The 22,703-nt window shown below is 46.0% G+C and overlaps 1 protein-coding gene across 5 annotated transcripts in view; it reads left to right on the forward strand.

Moving 5' to 3' along the window:
* Positions 1-757: 757 nt before the first annotated feature.
* Positions 758-22,703, forward strand: part of LRRC4B (leucine rich repeat containing 4B) — a 58,007-nt gene continuing 36,061 nt past the window's right edge. Inside the window, exons 1-2 of one of the 5 annotated variants that reach the window (XM_073886424.1) lie at positions 758-1,948; positions 9,719-9,931. The gene's annotated coding sequence lies outside the window, so the exon portion shown is untranslated. Of the gene's footprint in view, positions 1,949-9,718; positions 9,932-21,683; positions 22,284-22,703 lie in introns of those variants that run through there. The other 4 variants (XM_073886422.1, XM_025850048.2, XM_073886423.1 and 1 more) reach the window with 4 other exon arrangements.

Below are 22,703 nucleotides of genomic sequence, written 5' to 3' on the forward strand. Positions count from 1 at the left end.
TGAGCGCCGGCGCGAGTTCGCGTGAGCTCCCGCGAGCCCGCAGGCCGGTTGCGCGCACTTTCGCCAGTGCGTCGGTTGGTGCGCATGCGCTCGTGCTTCTCCTCCCCCCCGCCCCCGCCCAGCGCGCGAAACGATAAAGGGCGGGAAAGGGCGAGAGGCGGGGCGAGAGGCGCGAGGCGCGTGGCGCGAGGCTGACCGCCAGGCAGAGGAACCGAGATGGGCGCCTCTGCCCCCGAAAAGGCCTGCAAGAGGATGTGGCCCCCGTAAAACTCCTGTTGAGGGACAGCGCCCCGAAGAGCTAGACGTCCAGAGACAGACTGGAAGAGACGCAGCTCCACAGGGACGGAGACCTGCCGCACCCGCAAACCCACGGGAGCAGAAGACGGTCCACACACTTTAGAAAGTGAAGGAGGAGCTGGCAGTGGCCGAGCAAGATAGTGAGGCGGTGACAGGAGGGGCCCAGAGGCCAGACAGATCTGACCGCGGCCGGGACCCCGGAGGGGGCCTTACAGAGCCCGCGGCCAGCAGCACAGAAGGAGCCTTAGAGAAGACGACAGAGGGGACAGCCTCCCAAGGGCAGTCAGCCAGGCCGCAGGGGACGGCGGGGGCAGCGGGGAAGGTGGCAGAGACAGAGAAGACAGCGAACCAGACAGGGCTGAAAGTTGTGGAGGACATGGAGACGGGGACAGAGCGGCCAGAGGCTGAGGGCACCTGAGACGGGGTCCCCCGGGGGGAGGGGGTCTGGCCAGACAAGAGAGTGAGACCAAGAGGACAGTAAGAGAGACAGCAGTGTCAGGGAGAGCGGGAGGACTGTGACAGAAGGGACAAAGACCAAGGGGACAGTGACGGGGAGGAAGGAGATAAGGCGGAAGGTGGCAGATATAGAAGAGGTGACAGTCAGAGACAGGGAAGACAGGCGACAAAGATCGAGAGGACAATGCCAGAGGGAGAGAAAAGACAGAGATAACAGAAGTAATATAGGGGAAAGTGACAAAAATAGAGAAGGGGCCGGAGACAAGGTTGGAGGCAACTCTGACAGAGGCAAAGACGACAACTGCAGGCAGAGGGGGCAGAGATCAAGGTAACGGTGTTAGAGATACAGAAAGCAGTATTAGATAAGGAGCGCGCCAATACACAGACGGGACAGAGGAAATGGAAGGTGGCAGGGTGGCGGAGGGAACAGAAGTGGAGGGGACAGAAGCAGAACTAGAAGGTTCGAAGGCGGAGAGGGGCCCAGGGCATAAATAGAGGCAACGGAAGCAGACGGGGGGGGGGGGGGACAGGGTCGAGGAGTCAGAGACGGAGAAGACGGATCCAGAGGGAACAGCAGCAGTGCGCAGACTCAGAGCGGAGAGCCATAGTGGCGACAGAACCAGAGTGTGAGTGACAAAGCACACTCAGTGACGCTGTGACAGGTGAAGAAACACAGAGGCAGAAAGGATGGTGACAGAAGGGACAGCGATAAAGATGGTGGAGACAGAAGCAGTGTAGAAACGTAAGAGGCATAGAGGCAAGAAAGGGGAGTGGGACAGAGACCGGGATTGGTGACCACGACAGAGGATGGCCTAGCAGACATCCTGGAGGTGCGGCCAGGGAGTAACGGTGCAGGCAGAGTCAGAAAAAAGTGGAATTGCATTTTCTAGAGGAGGGTAGAGACAGGAGAACATGACCAAGGCACAACAGAGAAAGACAGAGACCAAGTCGTGGAGATGGACAGAGACAAGAGCAAAGAGAAAGAACATGAGGGGTCAGTCACCTGCGACTCGGTGAGGGGTCGGGAAGACAGGCAAAAGCAAAGATCAAGGAGAAGTGAGCAAAATACCAGAGAGAGGAAAAGGGACACACCAACAGGTGGATGCCAACTGAGACTCACTACCCAGCCTCATACCTCATCCTGGGAAGTACTGAAAACCGTGGAGCCTTGAGCTTTCTTCTTTATGCCACTTTGGTAAGTTGTGACCGTGATCTGGGAATGTGTTCTGAAAGGTCTCCACACAGATTCTAGATTTGTGATCAAGTTTCTGAATCCCCCAGTTATCTTGCTTTGGTCCACTGTAGCCACAGCACAAAAAGGTGGCAAAATCGCTCTTTTTTCATTCATTCATTCCACAAATATTGAGTACTCACTATACGCCAGCACTATTCTGGATGCTGGGGACATAGAAGTGAACAAAGTACATGCACCCATGGAGCTTTCAACCTAGTTAGTAGACACATATATACATATATTTATTTAATGTCAAGTAGTGTTAAGTGCTGAGGGAAAAAATTAAGCAAAGCTAAGAGGACAGAATAATTGAAATTGTTGATAATAGCAGGCTAGGTTATTAGATCAACCCTCCCACCGCAACAACTAAACATGTTGGATAAAAAAAAAAAAAAATTTAAGTCTCGTAAGCACGGAAGGTGTCACAAGATTTATCAGGCCATAACTGAAGGGAAATCAAGAACCCAGAGAAGTAATCAGAGTACTTCTGCCCTAAGGGAATTTTACAGTCCTGGCAAATTTGAACTTTTATTTGGATGGCCTCTAGATGAGGGAAATAAGAAAAGCTCAGGCCCACCCAAGGTGGGGAGTTGACATAAAACTGTGAAAGCAATGGCTATACCTTCAGGGAGGGTAGGGAAACTAGAAGTAAATGGGCCCCTGTTTGCGAAGTTGCAGTCATGACCTTAGATTGTGAATTTAACGTAGCCTCAGACTAGGAGTGTTTCTAAACTCTTGACAATTGCACACAAAACGTTTTGTCCAGTGAAAAGAACCTTCATGAAAGACCTCAAATTATTCTGACTTGCATAAGTCAGGTATAACCAAGTAGAAAAAGTATCAGGAGCAAAAACCAGCAGAAGTAAGGAGCACTAGAAACAAACCCACTAAATGCTTGTGATATTGGAATTATCAGACAATATGATTTGTTCACATAAAAATCTAAGATTGCCATTGTTGTTACAGGGAACAGGAAACTATAAAATATTATCTAGATGCTTTGAAAATTACAAAACTAGTAGCAACTTAAAACTTAGTGAGTAGGTTTAAAAAAATTTTTTTTAAGTTTTTATTTATTTATTTGACAGAGACACAGCGAGAGAGGGAACACAAGCAGGGGGAGTGGGAGAGGGAGAAGCAGGCTCCCCGCTGGGCAGGGAGCCCGATCTGGGGCTCGATCCCAGGACCCTGGGATCATGACCTGAGCCGAAGGCAGACGCTTAACGACTGAGCCAGGCGTTCTTGAGTAGGTTTAAAATTAAAAGCAACAACTGAATAGAGAAATAGCGAACTGGAACTTAAGTCAAACAAAGTTATTCACAATGCACTGTGAAGAGACAGGGCAGAAAACGTATGAGAAGTTGACACACGGGGAATGAGTGAGAAGGTCTTACCTATGTATTTATTTTGAGTCCCCAAAAGAGTGAGAATGTGGCAAAAGGAATATTTGAAGAAATAATGGTGGATTTTTCAAGTTTTCCAAAATTGATGAGAAACTCTAACTGAAAGATTCAAGAAGCCAGATGAATAACAAGCAAGATAAATATCAAGAAATCCACACCTAGAAACATTATTACATATTTGAAGGATACCAAAGGCAAAGGGATCTCAAGAGCAGTTAGAGAAAACAGACGCCCTTCAAAAGATCAATATGTAACAACTGACTTCCTAAAAATTACAATGGAAACCAGAATAGGCTCAATGTACTGATAGAAAATAACTGCCAATTTTATACCCAGTGAAAAATAAATTTCAAGAATGAGATCAAAATACATTTTGGGATTTTAAAAAGTGAAGAGAATTTACCACTAGCAGCAGATCCTTAGTAAAAAATATTCTAAGAATCTAATTTAGGCAGGAAAAAAAATGATCCCAGATGGAATATCTGAGATGCAAGGAGAAATAAAAAGCAAAGAAAGTGATAAATATGTGAATAAATCTGAACAGATTTTGGCTGTGTAAAACGATAACAATAATATCTTGTACATTAAAGAAAGAATATAAACACATAATAAAAACATGTTAGGAGGGGTTATATGGTATTAAAGTATTCTAAAGTCCTTGTATTGTAAAGATGTTGATTAATTTTTGTTATTGAAATACAATTGATATGCAATATCAGTTTCAGGTATATATCATAGTGATTTGGTATTTTTATACATTTTTTTAAAAGATTTTATTTATTTATTTGACAGAGAGAGAGAGACAGCAAGAGAGGGAACACAAGCAGGGGGAGTGGGAGAGGGAGAAGCAGGCTTCCCGCCGAGCAGGGAGCCTGATGCGGGGCTTGATCCCAGGACCCTGGGACCATGACCCGAGCTGAAGGCAGACGGTTAACAACTGAGCCACCCGGGCACCCCCAGTATTTTTATATATTATGAAATGATTCCCACGATAAGTCTAGTTACTATCTGTCACTATACAGTTTTTACAATATTATTTACTATTCCTTATGCATACTGATTAATTTTAATCCTTTTAAGTTAGTGAGTTTTGCTTCCTAAAATAAGCACTAAAAGAAATAGATAAAAAGAAAAAAGTACAAATAGCCAATATCAGGAATTAAAAAGAGGACATTGCTACAAGTGCTACAGATATCAACAAGGTAAAAATTGGATATTAAGGACAACTTGATATTGATACATTTCAAAATATAGATGAAATGGACAAATCCCTAGAAAACTATAACCTACCAAAAATTACTCAAGAAGAAATATAGCATTTGATTAGTTCTCAAACCATTTAAACCAAATCAGTAACTTAAAAAAAAAATTAACCACAAAGAAAATTCTGGGTCCAGACATTGTCACTAGCAAGTTCTGCTAAACATTTAAGGAAGAAATAATTCTAATATCATGCACACTCTTCCAGAGACTAGAAGAGTGATCACTCTTCAGCTCATTTTGTGAGGCTGGCCTAACTTTGATACCAAAACCTGATAATAAAAGTATGAGAAAAGAAAATTATAGGCCAATATTCATTTAAAAAATACTAAATAATAAAATCAATGTAAGGAAATCCATGTTTTGGTTTTTCCCATAATGATGACTTTATTGCAATGTTTAATTTCCCCCCCCCCAAAATTTGGAAAACCCATACTTTGCTGGTCCTTGAACATGTATTTGGTCTGCCTCTTGGGTTATCCAGTGTTGGTTCCAGGCAGAAGGAAGAGGTAGGGACACATTTGGCATGTTTGAGAGGCAGAAAGAAAGAATAACTGAATGAGAGGGAGGGGGCTCAAAATAAGGGCATGGAGGCAGGGTCCAAATTGTATAGGGCCTTGTGGCCACAGGGGAATGTGTCTTTTTTTATTGTAAAAAGGAAGGGAAGCCTTGGCAAGACTCCTTCTGTGTAAAAGGTCTAACTAGGCCAGAATTCAAAAACTTCTTCACATGTTTGCTGTGTATCTTGGGCAATTCACTGTACCTCTCTGATCTTTAGTTGTCCCAAGTTTGGGAAGATAGACATAATCCAGGAAGGAGATCCAAGAGATGCTGAATTGCCCCCCATTTTACACCCTCCCTCCAGTAGATCCCAAAAGAGAGGCAGAGATTTCCTCAAGGCAACGAAGTGATCCCAAAGGGACTTTTGCACCTTCCACAGAGAGCTCCCATCTTTTATTCCTTGATCCAATTATTTGTCTGTGACCCATACCAAAGCTCCTCTACAGGAATAGAAGGAGGGATCCTGGACTCCCTGAAGACTTTCTCTCTTCTTTCCTTCTCTTTGATGCCTGCTGGCAATGATATGTTTAGAACAGAGCAGGACTTCATAACCTGGGGCCCGACTTCAGGGGGTCAAAAGTTTCCCTGGAACTGTATACAAAGGTTTGTCTGCATGTATTTTTCTCTAGGGAATGAGTTTCTAGCTCATCAGATTCTCAGAAGGATTATTTCACTTGCAAAGAACAAAACTCCAACTCAAATTGGCTGAAAAAAGAGGGGTGGTTATTGCCTCATATTCAGTTGACTCTTGAACAACGGGTTTGAACTGTGGATCCACTTAAACACAGTTTTTAAAAATAAATACAGTACACGGGCACCTGGGTGGGTCAGTTGGTTAAGCGTCTGCCTTTGGCTCAGGTCATGATCCCAGAGTTCCCAGGATCAAGTCCCATATCAGGCTCGCTACTCACGAGGAGTCTGCTTCTCTCTCTGCCCTTCACCCTGCTTGTGCTCAAGAGAGCTCTCGCTCTCTCAAATAAATAAAATCTTTTTAAAAATAAATAAATAAATAAAGTACTATAAATATATTTTCTCATGATTTTCTTAATAGCAGTTTCTTTCTCTAGCTTTATTATAAGAATACAGTGTATAATACATATACAAAATATGAGTTAATCAACTGTTTATGTTATTGGTAAGGCTTCTGGTCCACAGTAGGCCATTAGTGGTTAAGGTTTTGGGGAGTCAAAAGTTACACTAAGATTTTCAACTGTGCGGGGCATGGGGTCAGCACCCTTAACTCCCTCTCAGTTCAAGGGTCAGCTGTAAATGAAAAGTTATGGCTAGCACAAAACTTCATGCATGGATCCAGGCCCTCACAGGATGTCACCAGGAATGTGTCTCTTTGAATTTCTGAGCCCTCTGATTTCCTCTAATTGGCTTCATCTTCATGCAGGCTCTCCCCTCCTCATGGAAATATGACCTCGTGATTATACTGGGCCCATGTAGATAATCTAGGCTACCCTCCTTATCTTAAAGTCAGTGATAAGCAACCTTAATTCTCCTTTACCATCAAACCAGACATAGTCACAGGTTCTGGGGATTAGGACATTTTGGGGGAGCCATTATCCTACCTACCACAGAGGGGATAAATTCTGAGGAGGCACCCACAAAGCCATCACCACAGTCTGACTTTGGAGTTAGAAGCAAGGTCAGAATTAGGATGGGCTGGAAAATGGAAGGGAGTGAACATCTAATTGAACATGTACTACCTGTCAGACTGTATTCTTGGGACCTTACATATATTATTATTTACTTTTTGTGACAACCCTTTTAAATATAAATTAGTATCCCAATTTTATCTATGAGAAAATAGAAGTTCAAAGTGGTGGAGTTACTTATGTAAGCTGGTGGCAGAGACAGGACTTGAATTCAAGTTTGTGTGCCTCTAAAAGACATTTAAAATAAAATCTTAGGTTTATATTTGTATTATGTATGTACATATAATCACATATATTTCTTCCCTTTTAAAAAATTATTTTTCAATCGTACAAGTCATGTATGGATAGATTGTCTTTGCTTTTTGAAAACAGTGTTGCAGATAAAGCTAAAGTCCCCTTTGATCACCTCTCTCCAAACTAGGTGTCTTCTCTGGAAGTAACCACTGTTATCATTGTTATGGTGGGTCCTTCCAGATCTTTGTCTAAAAGTGCATATATATATCTAGTAATATAGTGTATGCATAGTATTGTATAGTAAATGAGTAGTATTGTTTTGAGCAAGCATGTGAGTGTGTTTTAACATAAATGGGATCATACTGTACATATTGTTCTGCAGCTTGCTTTTTTAACTCAACAATATGTCTTGGAAATCTATCCAGATTTACTTAAATAGCTCTGTACCATTTCTTTTAAGAACTGCAATGGTATTCCAGAAAACTCATGTTTATTTATCTATTCTCCTGTTGCTGGACATTTGGGCTATTTTTTGTTTCTTTGCTCTTAAAAACAATGTCACTGTGAACATCTTTATACAGGTTCCCTTGGGTAAAGGTATGCTTCCTTAGGGTCAATAAGGACAGGTGGAATCATCAGGTCATGTGGGTGTGTTCATTTTAATTTTAATAAATACTTCCTGTAACTTTAAACTATTGCTATATAATGAATACCAAAAACTCAGCAACTTCAAATAATAATCATTGTATTGCTTATGTGCTGGCTCATCTAACTTGGCTTGTCTAGGACTGCTCTGCCATAGGCTCAGGTCTGGCTGGCTCCACTCTGCTCCAGGTGTTTCATCCTGTGGCTCAGGCAGTGAGAGTGTCAGCTACTATGGAAAGCTTCTGGTGGCCAGAGCAGAGATTCAGAGGACTAATGGCCACATGCTAGGCCACTTAAGTCTTAGACTCGGAATTGACGCACTGTTGTTTTTACCCACATGCCATTGGCCAAAGCAAGTCATGTGACCATGCACAGAGTTAAAAGACAGGCAAGTACCCTGCACACGCCAAGCCATGGCAAGGTGGTGGATACAGTGTAGGCATACCAATTTTTGTTTCTGCAAGCCATGGGACGGAGAGCCTGTTTTCCCACATCCTCATCAACACATAATACACCAGTCAATTTAGTTTTGCCAGTCCTATGGGGAAATACATATTGACTTTTTTCCAAAATGCTTTTATGGCTACTATCAGCCAAGAGGTAGCACAATGCAGAGGAAAAAGCACCAGGTGGAAATCAGAAGAGCCTGCCACTAATTGCCCCTCTTTCCATTCCCTGTGATTTTAAAGTCGCTTTCTCTGTACAGATCACAGCTTCCCCACCTGTCAATGGAGCGCAGGACTTGGAGCCAGACAGCTCTAGGTCCAAATCCCAGCAGCTCTGTGTATTTGTTTTATGTGACTTTGAACAAATCACTTAATTGCTCCCAATTGCCCTTATCCCAGCTGTAGAATGGGGCCAATAAACTCAACCTTCCCTACTTCATGTAACAAGTTTCTTCTAAAATCATATATATATAATCAGCATTGAAATGGGAAGCACTGATGATTCAACTCTTTCATTTTAGAGTTAAGTAAACTGACAGCCCTTAGAGGGGGAATGAGAGAGCGCTGAGCAGTATGAGAAGATGGAGCTAGCAAGCAGTCCCTCACAGTATTGGTCAGTTCTGTTAAACTTACAAGGAACAGAACCCCAGCAAAAACTGGTTTAAGAAAAAAAAAAAGGTGGGGGCAACTGTGTACATTTCTCGCTTCACGTAACTAAAGTGCAGGACCAGTGTTGGCATCAGGAATGGCTGGATCAGGCACCCAAAACTTGCTAGTCGGGACATGTCTCTCTGTTTCTCCCCTTTGCTTTCCTCTGTGTTGCTTTATTCTCAGGCAGCCTCTTCTGTATCATGGCAGGGTCACCAGGTGCCTGAAGGGAAAATTACAAAACAACAAAAAAGAAGGCCCCTGGACTGGACAAGTTACAAAAAGCCACTAACTCTGGGTGGATAAATTTCAAAAAGGCATCCCTTCCATCTGTTGGCACAGTCTTATATCCAGGACATAAGGTTTGGCAAGAGAAGCACTGGCTGAATTTGTGCAGAGTACAGATTGCCCAAATGTGTGCAGCAGCTCTGAGTCTAGCAAACGGTCACTGGCAGCTCCAGGTTTCATTTCTACCAGCTAACTAACCCCAGGATCAAGCCAACACCTTTTCCCTGGTAACCCCAGAAGAGGTCTTGAGATGGGTTCTCATTGGTTGAGAGATGCCAGGCCTGGGTGGGGCACCTTCTAACACCTAGGATGGGTTAGCTGCACTGAAGTCAACCTAGAGGCACAGTGGGCCAGGAGAGCTCCTGGAGGAAAGTGACAGTGCCGTTACTTGAAAGAAGCCCCTTCTTGGCTGACAAGAGAGCAGACCCTCACTATCCCCCCTTAAGGAGCTTTCAGTCTAACAAGGGGAGAAAGAAGTAGATTAACTAAAGACCTAGAAATTGGATTTAGAAGGGCACAGACGGTATCTATTCAAACTCCTTCCAACTTGCCCCCCCCCTTTTTTTATTTCTTTGTCAGAGAGAGAGAGAGAGAGCGAGCACAAGCAGGGGGAGCGGCAGGCAGAGGGAGAAGCAGGCTCCCCGCTGAGCAGGGAGCGTGATGCAGGACTCAGTCTCAGGACCGCGGGATCATGACCTGAGCAGAAGGTAGACGCTTAACCGACTGAGCCACCCAGGCGCCCCAACTCGCCCCCTTTTTAAAGATGAGAAAACAGGGGCAAAGAGATCCTCCAGTAAGGTAGGTCAGTCTACTAGCCAATACTGTAAGCTTCCCAAGTGCAGCACTTTGGTTTCCCACTGTTCTGTTCATCACTGTATCCTCAGCTCCCAGCGCAGAGTTCAGTACATATATGAGATGAATGAATGAACAATTAATAAATAGGGCAAGGGTGATTAGAAATACAAACTACAGGACACAGGTACAGTGATTTCCCCAAGGTCACACATGCTCCATTTTTAACATGTAATTTGTTTCCAGATTTGGCTATCATCAATAACACATCTATGAGTGTATTTTTTTGTCTACCTCTCTGGTTATTTCTTTAGTATAAGTTCCTATGAGTTGAATCACTGGGTCATTAAAAAAACTTTGCAGTAAACTGTTTCGTTTGTTCCTTTTGATAAAGCCCAAGGGCATAGCACTGAAACAACTCAGTGATTCTTTTTCCTGCCCATCAAATGAGCAACAAATATTTTAAGGTTCCACTGAACACTGGTGAGAGCACAGCAGAACAGACATCCATGCCCGTGTGCGGTGTCGGAATGGAAATTGCTGCCACCCTTCTGGAAAGCAATTTGGCAGTAGGTGTCAAGTGCAGGAAAAATGGTTATGCTCTTAAGGCCTGGGAATCCACCTGCAAGCCAAACAGGCTTATAAACAAAGAGGTTCATCATGATGTTATTTATAATAGTTTTTTTAAATGAAATTGCCAGGGTATCCAACTAGAAGGGAATGGTTAAGTTGACCATGCTGCATCCACTCACTAGAATATTACACAGCCATTGTAAATGACATCTTGAAAAATATATATGAGCATGGAAATGTTGGTGAGGTAATGTTCAGTGAACAAAAGCAGAATGCACACATTTTATATGAAGTATGAATATAACTATGCTTTTAGAGACTAAATGGAAATGTACCAAACTGTTAGAGAGTGATTGTATTTGGAAGGTGAGAGTATAGAAATTTTTTTTCTACTTTTCTCTCCTTGACACCTGATCTTTCACAATCATTATGGCAGACAGATTAAAGATGCCCACATCCTCATCCCTGGAACCTGTGAATATGTTTATTTACATGGCAAAAAGGACTTTGCAAATGTGCCCACGTTAAGGATCTTGAAATGGGGAGGTTATCCTGGATTATCCTTGTGGGCCCAATGTCATCAGAAGAGGGAGACAGGAGGATCAGAGTCTGAGAAGGCGATGTGACAGTGGTAGCAGAGTTTGGAGTGATGTAGCTGTGAGCAGAGAAGTGCAGACTCCTCAGGCTAGGGAACAGATTCTCTCCTGGCTCCTCCTGAGGAATACACCTTTTTAGCCCAGTGAGACTGATTTTGGCTTCCGGCCTCCAACATTATAAGATAATACATCTGTGTTGTTTTAAGCCACTAAATTTGTGGTAATTTGTTATAGCAGCAATAGAAAACTAATACAACTATGAATTACTTTACTCTAAAAAAATAAAACTTTTTAAAAATATATACACAGGGAAAAATACACAAATTTTAAGTGTCCAGCTCAATAAATTTCTATAAAGGAAATACACCCATGTAGTCAGCAGCCAGATCAAGAAAGAGAACATACCCAGCCTCCCAGAAGCCCTTTCATGTTCCCTTCCAGGCACCGTGCTCGATCCAAGGGTACTCGCTATCCTAACTTCAAATCTCATGGATTAGTTTTTCCTCTTTTGGGATTAGCTTCTTTTTTCGGTCCATCTAATTGTGAGATCCATCCATGTTGTTGCATGTGATTGTAGGTCATTCATTCTCATTGCTGTGGGAACGGTCCCCATTTTGTGAGTATACCACAATTCACTCAACCATTCTGTTGTCAGTGCACACTTGAATTGTTTTCAGATTTTGGCTATTATGAGGAGTGCTTCTGTGAAAGTCATTGTACATATCTTTGTGTGAACACATGTATGCGTTTCTGGTGGACAAATACCTATGGGTCATAGGGTATGTAAAATGCTTAGCTTTCAAGGATCCTGCCAAGGATCCTGTTTTCTAGAGTGTTTATACCAATTTATGCTCCCACCAGCAGGGTAAGAGTTTGCCCATTTTTGCTGTTGGTTTGTCTGACTTTTCCTTATTAATAAAAGGAATTCTTTACATATTCTGGATAAGAATCCACCCTTGTCTATAGCTTGCCTTTTCACTTTCTTTTGGTGAACAGAAGTTCTTGATATAGTTCAACTTACAATTTTTTCCCTCCATGGTTAACTTTGGTCTTAAGACATCTTTTCTGCACACGTACATGAAAATGCTCTCCTGTGCTTTCTTTTAAAAACTGTATTGTTTTACCTCTTAGATTTGGATATATATAAAACATCTAGAATTTACATTTGTAAATTATATGAAATAGAGACCAATGAATTATTTTTAGGAACAATTTATATAGAGTGAAATGCAGAGACATTAAGTTTACAATTCAGTGAGTTTTGACAAATCTATAGACACATGTAGCTAGTACCTCATTCAAGATAACAGAATATTTCCATCAACCCAGAAAGTTCTCTGTGCCCCATTCCAATTAATCCCCAACCCCACAGGCAACCACTATTCTGATTTCTATTACTAAAGATTAATTCTGCCTTTTCTTGAACTTTACACAAATAGAATCATACAGTATGTATTCTTTTGTGTCTTTTTTTTCTTGCTCAGCATAATGTCTATGAGACTTACCCATGTTGTTCAATGTATCAGTAGTTTCTTCTTTTTTGTTGCTAAATAGTATTCCATTTTATGAATACACTACAATGGGTTTGATGAAAGTTGGTGTTGTTTCCAGTTTTATGTTATTATTAATAAAGATGCTCCAGTCTTCCCTAAGTCTTTGTGTGGACTGTGCAGAGACTTGTTTTAATTTCTCTTGAGTAAATACCCCAGAGTGAAATTACTGGGTGATAGCACAGGTTTTAGGATCACAGTCCTCTTCTTTCTTATTTATTCAGTGCCTGAAAATAGTGGCCTCACACATTTTGTCCACTTTAATAGCTGTTTATCACAAGAGGGCAATTCTGGTACCAGTTACTTCATCATGGCCCTAAGCAGGAGTTCCCAATGTACTGTAATGAAAATAAATTGTGATTCAACTATGTCCCAAACAGTATGGCAGAGTAGAAAGAGCATGGGCTTTGGAGTCAAGTAGAGCAGGTTTGGAATCCAATCTAAACTTCCTCCCCGTGTGGTCTTGTATAAGTACTTGCCTCTTCGAATTTGAGTCTTTTCTGTAAAATAGGGAGAATAAGAGCCCCTTCCTAATGGGATTGTTGGGAGGGGTTACCGATAACTCGGGCGTCTGTCTGATGCACAGTAGGAGCAGCAAACACAGGTAGTGTTTTGTTATGCTGAGGGGTGGTTTTGTTTCAAGAAGAACATCTGAAGTACAAAGAAGATTAGATGGATTATTGTATTCAACAAATTTAATGAAAATACTCAATTTTTCTGACACTTTCTATACACTGGGGATTTAGTAATCACTGAGAATAGACCAGGTGTCTGTTTTCAAGGAGTTTGCCGTCTAGAGAGGAAAAACAGTGAATAGTAGGTAAACAAACAAATAAGAAAATTTCACTTATGAATAAATGCCATAAAGAAAACAGAACAGAGTCGTCTTATAAAGAGTGGCTAGGAGTGGGTAGGAAGGTTCCTTTAAATAAGTTGGACAAAGGAGGTCTCTTTGAGGAGGTGATATTTGAACTGAGACCTGAAAATCAGAAGGAGCCAGCCATGTGAAGATCTGGGAGAAGAGTGTTGAAGGCAGAGGGTAGCTGGTGCAAAGGCCCTGAGGTAGAAATGAGCCCACGTTAGTGGAAGAAGCTGGAGTGTAGCGAATGAAGAGCAGAGTGGTAGGAGATGTGGTGGAGTGCTATCAGGGCTCAGACCATACAGGGCCCTAGAGGCCACATTCAGGAGTGCAGATTTAACTTGAAGTAGGGTGGGAAGTCCTCAGAATGTCTTAAGTTGAGGGATAATATGATCTGATTTACATTTTAACAAGATCACTCTGGCTACTGTGTGGAGAATGGATTGTAGGGAGGCAGGAGGGGCAGTAAGGCCAGTGAGGAGGCCTTTAGCTGGCCATGGGAGAGAGGATGGGGACTGTTGCTATTGTGGAGGCAGAAGAGATGGAAAGAAGGGACTGTGTGCAATATATTTTGGAAGTAGAGCCACAAGACTGGATGATGGGTGGGATGAGGGTGAGGAAAGAGCACCATTGAGAACAACTTCTACTTTCTTTCCTCAACTAAATGGAAGGTGGTACAATTTGCTGAGATAAAGAAGACTGGAAGCAAAACAAGTGTGTGTGAGGGGGGTGGAAGTCTAGAGCTCTGTTTTGGACATGTTGCATTTGAGAAGTGGAGATGTCAAGTCGCCCTTTGTGTGCATGCAGGGAGGGAGAGCTCAGTGCAGAGGTTAGGGCTGGAGACCCACATTCATCAGCTGACTCGGGGGTTTAAAGCTGTGGAACTGGGTGAGTTCACCTAGGGAGAGAGAGCAGAGCACCAGAGAAGGCTTGGCCCCCACGGCTCCCCTCCCACCCTGAGAAGCCAGGCGAAGCTAGAGAAGCCAACAAAGGAGTCTGGTGAGGGAGGAGGAAATTGAGGAGGGTTTGGAGTCACTAAAGCCAAGAGAAGACATGGTTTCAAGGAGGTACTGTATCAAGTGCTGCTAAGTGGATAAGTGGGGTAGAGATGGGGGAGCGGCCCCTGGCTTTGCAACATGGAGGTCTCGGTGACCTAGACAAGGACAGTTTAGTGGAGCGGGGAGCAGAATCCCAGCTGGCAATTGAAGAGAGAAAAGGATATGAAGAAGTGGAGACAATCTTCCCAACTGTTTTAGAAGTTTTGCTGAAAAGGACAAAGAATAGGGTGCACTGCAGAGAAATGTGGTGTCAAAGGAGGGGATTTGAAGAATTATTATTTCTTTAGATGAGAGATGCTAGGGCAATCTTAAGTGCTGATACAAAGAGGGAGTAATTGTTTATGCAGGAGGGGGAGGAGTTCGTTGCAGTGGCAGTCGCCCTAAGTGTTACTCTCTCAGCCGAATCACCACCAAGTTTTTTATGAAAAATGACAAACATACAGAAAAATTGAAAAAAATATCGAACATCTATCTACCCATCATTTAGACTCAATAATTATTCACATTTCAAATGCTGAATTACCTGAAAGTAAGTTGCAGACATAAATACTCAGCATGAACCTTCTAAGAATAGGAATAGACTCCTACATAATCATAATATCATATTATCACACATAAGAAAATTAACATTAATTCCTTAATGTTTCTAAGATCAAGACCAAATTCACATGTTTCCAGCTGCCCAGAGACTTTTAGGGCTTATAAAAAAAATGTTTCAAATCAGGACTCAAGCAAGTTTCATACATTGCATTTGGTTGTTATATCTCTTTAATCTCTTTTAATCTCGAGCAACTACTCCAACCTGGTCTATCTCCTCCATGATATTGACTTTTTGAAGAGACTGGGCTGCTTATTTTATAAATGCCCAATTTGTTTCTCATTGTTTCTCCATGGTGTCTTTTAGCTTGTTCCTCTATCCTATTTTCTATAAGATGGAAATTCGGTCTGGAGTAGAAGTTCCTGAACATTTTCAGGGCCTTAGTGTCTCAGTAATCTTTCACAGTGCACATAGGCTCAAAAGAAATACCTAGCTAAAACTCCCGTTTATTAAGTAGTTATACACATACGACTTAAGAAGTATTTATGTCCTCACAACTTACCACCAGTTGAAAAAGTAGTGCACATAAGTTGAAAGGAAAATATTGTATTTCATTCTTAAACAACACTAATTACTTACTAACGGGATGGCAATATACATCGTCTCAAACTTCAGGATCACTCTGGTCACCACCACCTTTATATACTGTTCCCGAAGGTTTTTCAGGGCAGTGTTTGCTTTTAATGACAGAACTATCAAAAACCCAGCTTCACACAGACCTATCGTCCAAAAAATGTAGCGCAAATCTAATGCTGAAACTGTGAACCACCTCAGGGTTAGTAGGGCAGGTGGTGTCTAATAGATATCAAGTACCACTGTTTCACTTGAAAACTCTAAATATCCTATAACCAGGAGGCAGCCAGTACTGGCTTTCCAAGAAAGAAGAAGGCACAGCGCATCTCTTTTCAACTGAATGTTGATGTCACAGTGTTCAGTGACTGCTTTTTTTCCCAGTGAACTGGTTGTTAATCATTTACCAGCACAGCACTACCGTGAATTTGCTGCAGTTCCCCCAGGGTGCCTCAGCATACAGTTTGGGAACCAGGGCTCTTGAGGCTTGATTACATTCAATTTAAACATTCTTGGCGAGGAGGCTTCATAAATGATGCTGTTCTTCATTTTGCATTACTTCAGGAGACACATAGGCCAGGTTGTCCCACAATTAATGATGCTTTCATAGCTTTGTGAAGGTGCCGACCACTATTTTTCTCCATTAGAAAGGTATGAGTAATCTGTAGGGTGAGACTTTAGCAACATGTGAATATTCTAATGATCCTTGCAGGAATGAATCTGGGGCTCCAAACTAGTGCTTACCATTCTGTCATGGGTATAGATCATCATACCTGCCAAATCTATATATGATAGATATGTGTGTGACATACACAAAACATGTTACTGTCATAGTCATTCCTTTTGGTGCTCGATTTGTCCCAACTTTTGCCAGTAGAACCCCTTCAGGCTGGCTCCTGTGTCCTTTTAATGTGATCCCATTAGACTTGGAGCACTTCATTGTCTTTTTGGTGCAAGAGATGTCCCAGGCTTACTTTGTACTTGCCCTCCCCCAAACCTGGAAGTAGTTGCTTTTCCAAGGAGTCTGGCTCTTTGTGGGGGAATAATATCTAGAAACTAAGACCAGAGAGGGATACATGCTTATTTCAGATAAACTTTCAACCACTGGTGAAGCAGATGGTTTGAGACTGCCCTGTCTGGGAAAGAACTATGGTGCTAGTGGTCCATGTCGCTGACTGTTGTAATTATCTATTGCTATATAATAAATCACTCTCTTTTTTTTAATTAAAAGATTTTATTTATTTATTTATTTATTTATTTATTTATTTATTTATTTAATAGAGAGAGAGATTGAGCACAAGCAGGGGGAACGGCAGGCAGAGGGAGAGGGAGAAGCAGGCTCCCCACCGAACAAGGATCCCAATGTGGGGCTTGATCCCAGGACTCCAGGATCATGCCCCAAGCTGAAGGCAGATGCTTAACCGACTGAGCCACCCAGGTGTCCCACAAATGACTCTTAATACTTAGTGGCTTGGGGCGCATCAGGCTCTGGGCTCAGTGGGGAGTCAGCTTCTCCTTCTCCCTCTGTGCTTGTGTGCTCACTCTCTCGCTCTCTCTCTCAAATAAATGAATAAATAAATCTTAAAAAATATAGTGGCTTAAAACAACAAAATCATTCTATTATGTCTTAAGGTCTCTGTGAGTCAAGAATTTGGGAAGGACTCCTCTGGGCAGTTCTGGCTCTGGATCTCTAAGGTGGACATAGTGAGACCATGGCGAGCACAGTGACAGGAGAGCTAAAGCAGCTGTGTGTTGGCCAGGCATCGGTCCCTGCTCGGGTAGTGTCAGGCCTCTCTCTGTGGCTTCTCTGCACAGCTCAGTCTAAGCTTCTTCCTGGCATGGCAGCCTCAGGGTAGGCCATTAGCTTATATAGCCACCAAAGGCTCAAGAGTGAATATTCCTGCATAAAGCAGAAGCTTCATCTCTTTTATGACCTAGTCTTGGAAGTCACATGGATTACTGCTGCCATACTTCATTGGCCAAAAAAGTCACAAAAGCCCTCCCGGTCCAAGGGGTGGCACGCAGAGGAGTATCAGAGCGTGTGGGGAGAGGGACAGGTGTCTTTGGGAAATACGGTCTGACAAGCAGGCAACAGGATGTTCCTCTGCTGTAAAAGTTGAGCATCCAACCCTGTGTTCATCTTCCGGTGGTCACCATCTCTCCTAAGAATTAAGGTTAGGGGGGCGCCTGGGTGACTCAGTCGTTAAGCGTCTGCCTTCGGCTCAGGTCATGATCCCAGGGTCCTGGGATCGAGCCCCGCGTCGGGCTCCCTGCTCTGCGGGAAGCCTGCTTCTTCCTCTCCCACTCCCCCTGCTTGTGTTCCCTCTCTCGCTGTGTTTCTCCCTGTCAAATAAATAAATAAAATCTTTAAAAAAAAAAAAAGGAATAAGGTTAGGGTTTGAGTTGGAGATATAGCGAAGCGCAGAATTGGGGGTAAGGCCTAGGGCCTCGCTTAGCACCCACTATGACGTTTCTCCCTTCTAGAACTCTCCACGTTTGGTGATGATCATGATTTACCAGCAGAGGTGAAGGTCCATGGCAGTTGCCCAGTGTAGTATATTGGACAGAATACATGAACACTGGGTGGAATGGGGGTGATACCTCTGTCCCCCATGGATCCCACTTTGAAAGAGTTTTCTGAGCAAACCAAAATACATTGAAGGGACATTTCCTTTGCCCATATTTTATCAAAGGTATACCTAACTACCCATCACAACTTCTGATCAGGGTGAGACAAGCAGTTAACACTGAGTGGATTAGAAAAAAATGTTTAAGATGTTATTTATTTATTTGGACAGAGAGAGAGTGAGAGAGAGAGTACAAGGTGGGGGGGGGGAGAGGCAGAGAGGAAGAAGCAGACTCCCCACTCCAGCAGGAGCAGGCAGCCTGACGAGGGACAGAACTCGATCCTAGGACGCTGGGATCAAGACCTGAGTCAAAGGCAGACGCTTAACTGACTAAGCCACCCAGGTGCCTCTAGCAAATTTTGTCTTTAAAAAAAAAAAAAAGTATTTTTCTTAAAAGCCTGAAGCAGAGAAATTTGATGTTTGGGTTAACCTCTGAAATGCCATCCCAAAGGACATATGCAATTTATATTTAGTTTTCTGAAATAGTAAACATATCTTTGAGTCTCCACTGTTACAGGGGTTCCCAGGTCACTGCCACCCCTTCTTAGGTAATATGGTTTCTGGTGCATCATAGGCCCCAGTCAGTGTTGAAAACATGAAAGAAAAATGCAGGTCAGCGTTTAGGTTACTCAGGACTGCCACCTGAGTTAAGCTTTAGGTAAAAGTTCGGGGCCCAGGGGTGTGTTGTCCAGGTTTGTATTGTGTGTGAGCCAAGCCCGGCGCTCCGCCACCCTCGTCCTCCACTCTCCCTGTCTCTCCCCGTCTTCTGCCACACCGGTTTTCTTTCTCAAACAGCCCAAGCTTGCTGTCCTCCCAGGGCCTCAGCTCCCCACATGCCTTCTGTGGGGTGGGGGGCTTCTCTGTGTACCCTCATAGCTGCCTCTTTCTGGTCATGTAGGTCTTGGCTCAAAAGCCGCTTCCTCCAGGAGGCCTCCCTTGACCATCTCAAATCTGTCCTCCCGACGTCCGACCAGCCCCTCTCCTCCCTAGTACCCCCTTTTATTTATCTGAAATAGGTCCTTGGGTTACCTCCCTCCTGGAAGTTGAGCCCCATAAGCACTGGGACCGTGCTCGGTCCTGTTCTCCAGCCAATTCGCTGGGCCCTGACAGGTGCCAGGTACTGAGCCATTCCTCAGTGAACATGGGGTGCTCCATGCAACCCATTTCTCCTTCGGTCACACAGGGGTAGTCATTCCCTACAGGCAAAGCTTCAGACTGTGGCCCGGAAGCTCCTGGGTGGGTAAGACATTGAAATTCTTCCCTGCTTCCTCACACTGGCCTCTCCCAGGGACCCTCTAGTAATTAAAGAGTTAATGCTGACATAGCCTGTGTCCACCAGGGCCCACATCCCTAGGAGTCAAGTTCAGGGTAGTTGTAAGGAGCCAACAAGATGTTCATGAAGTGCTCAGCTCAGCATCTGACCGCAGTAGTAGTAGTATGCCTGCCGAACACGCTGGCTGCCGTTATTACTGCCGTGTTACCAGTGTTACCAGTGACCTTGGGCCTGTGCTGTGCTGTACTTTGGGGTGCACACACATTCACTCCTCCAGTCTCCTAAACCAGACTTGAGCAGAACCCAGGTGGGAACCCAAAGCTTCACAACCCACCTGTTGCTCTGTGGCCCTCGCCTGTCTCTCTTCTCTTGGCTTCCCCTCTCTGTAGCTCTCACATCCTCGGGTTAACCATCCCCCACCCCCACCGCTGCTTCTCTGTATCCAAATGTGACCTCACTTGTCACTCCTGAACTCCAGGTCTGTCTCCGGCTCTGGCTCATTACACCTGTCTGTCTGGGGCACTTTCCTTCCCCACCTCCCAGCCCCTTCCTTCCCCAGACCAGCCCCCACTGTGCCCCATTTCTGCCCATGGCGTTGGAGGGGCCACACTTTCCCCTCCCTGGGGCTCTCAGAAGAAGGACAAAGAGAAGGAAGTGGTCTCTCTGGGACTCTGGGACTGAGGAAAGGAATTGTTACCTTTTCTCTCTCTCTCCCCTAAGTCCCAAGTTAGTAGCCGGACTTCTTGGTGGGGGAGGGGGGCAAGGAAGAGGTGAGATTTCTGCCCTAATTTCAGAACCTAGAAGGAAATTCAGTGTCCTGGAGGGGCTTCCTCCTTTCAGCCCCCTTCTAGGTTTCTTTACCCCTAATTTCTAGTCTTTGAGGGGAGTGGACAAGGGGGAGTTGACGGGGCAGAGAGAAGGCAGGGTGACCTCTGGGCCTCTGCATCCTCCCTAGTCCCCCCCCCCAACCCAAGATGCAGTGTCACTTCGCAGCTCTAAATGCATCCCCAGCACCACTGCCAACACCTGGGGGAGGTGAGAGAATGCGGGTGGGGAGGCTGTGGGGCTCTGTTCTCTGCCCCCTTCCAGGAGCCTCCACCTGATGGGTCTGGGCCAGGGAGGGGCTCCAGGCCTGGGTCCCCGACTGCTTCTCTAGCTCCTTCAAAATACCCTTTCCAGAGCCCAGGACTCCGGATTTGGATCCTGCCCTTGATCCTCTGAGAGCCCAGGGTCCTTGTATAGAAAGGATGTGACGGTCCTTCTCTCTTGGTGCTGGGGTTGGGGGTGGGGGGATGAAGGAGGCACACAGTGGGGTTCAAGGCACGCCCTGCATGTCCCTCCTCGGGCTCCCCCTACCTCAGCTCCCAGTCTTCTGCCTCCCTGGCCCTGGGTCTTTCCTCTCCCCTACCCCGCCGTGGGTCTTCCTCCATCTTCCGTGTAGCTCAGTTCCTCCCCGCCCTCTTCCCCCAACCTGCCAGCTTCCCCTTGGCTCTTGGCTCTAACAGATAGCACCTAACCCCCCTCCCTACCTGGTCCCCCAAGGGGCTCCTCCTTCCTTGCCCCTCTCCCCTGCTCCTGGGCCTTTTCCTGTCCCTGTCCCCTCGCCACTTCCCTCGGGGGGCCTCTTCCCTCCTCTCCTGCCTGGCCCCTCTTCCCCTGTACCATCTCCCTCTCCCTCCCCTTCCGCATTCAGTCTGCAAACGTTTACCAAAGGTGTACTAGGAGTCTCTCCTGCCTTGCTTGCCCTCAGTCCGGGACAGCGGACCCCCTCCCCTCTCCCCATCTCCCCTCCACTCCTCCTCCTCCTTCCCTTCCCTCTTACCTCCCCTCTCTCCCTGCCTCTGTCCATTTCCTTCCTTCTCTTCTCCTTCCCTCTTGTCCCTTCCTTCCCTTTTCCTTCCTCCCTGTTTCTTCCACCCCTCCACCCTTCCCCCCTCCACCCTCTCGTCCCTCCCCTTTCTCTCCCTTACCCCTCCTCTGCTTTTCTTCTCCCTCCCCTCTCTTCCCCCTCTCCCTCTCCCTCTCCCTCTCCCTCTCCCTCTCCTCCTCTCTGCCCACCCTCCCCTCTCTCCTCTCCCCCCTCCTTTCCTTCCCGGGCAGCCTCTCCCCCCCCCCGCTCCCTCCCTCCCCTCCCTCCCGCTCCCCCTCCATCATCAGTATTCCGCTCCCGTCTCCGCCGCTCTCGGCTGCTCGCGGTCGCTGCCGCACCGTCCGAGGCGGGGGCCGGGGCCGGGGCCGGGGCCTGGGGGGGTGGGGTGGGGGGAGAGCGGCGCCGGCGGCCCGAGGAGGGAGGAAGGAAGGAAGGAAGGCTGGAAGGAAGGAAGCAAGGAAAGAAAGAAGGAAAGAAAGGAAGGCAAGAAGGAAGGCGGGCGGCGGGCCGGCGGGCGAGGGCGCCGGGCCGGGCGGCAGGCGGGCGGGCGAGCGAGGAGGCAGAGCGGCCCCCCCGAACCCCACCGCTGCCGCTGCGGAAGCCCCCTCCCCATCCAGGAGCCGGGGAGGGGGGAGAACTCAAGAGACCCAGGCCCGGCCGCAGCCCCGCCCCCCGCGCCTCCCCGCAGCGGGCCTCGCACCCCAAATCCCTGTGCCTCATTGGGGGGGGTCCTCCCCCCGCGGGCCGGGCATGCTGCCCCCCAGAAGGAGCCCCTTTCCTCGCTGTGAGTAGCCGCGGAGGGGCGCCGGGTGGGGGCGGGAGGCGGAACCGCGGAGGGTGGGTAGGGGGCATTCTCTTAATTAGGGGACCGTGGTCTAAGGCCTCCTCCGGGATGGGGGGGGTCGGCGGCAGAGGACAGTGGGCGGGGCCTGATGGAGAACCAAAGCGGGTGGGGGAGGCAGTCGGGTGGGGGTTCTCCCGGCCTGGCGAATTCTGTGTTGGGGGGTCGCCGCTGCCTTGGGGACGGGCGGGGGGGCCGTGGTGTACGTCGGGCAGTCGCTACGCGTATCCAGCTGTGGGGTTGAAGATGTAGGCTTAGGGTGGGGGGGGGCTCGCCGGGTGTAGATGTGGGCCCCCTTTCTGGGGTGGGATCCCGAGTTCTTCCCCCACCATTGCCCCTCCCACCCTCCACACCGCTGCTGCT

Source organism: Callorhinus ursinus, unplaced genomic scaffold (assembly GCF_003265705.2).
Source record: "Callorhinus ursinus isolate GAN/ISIS: 27379988/994484 unplaced genomic scaffold, GSC_fseal_2.0 scaffold71, whole genome shotgun sequence".
Lineage (NCBI taxonomy): Eukaryota > Metazoa > Chordata > Mammalia > Carnivora > Otariidae > Callorhinus > Callorhinus ursinus.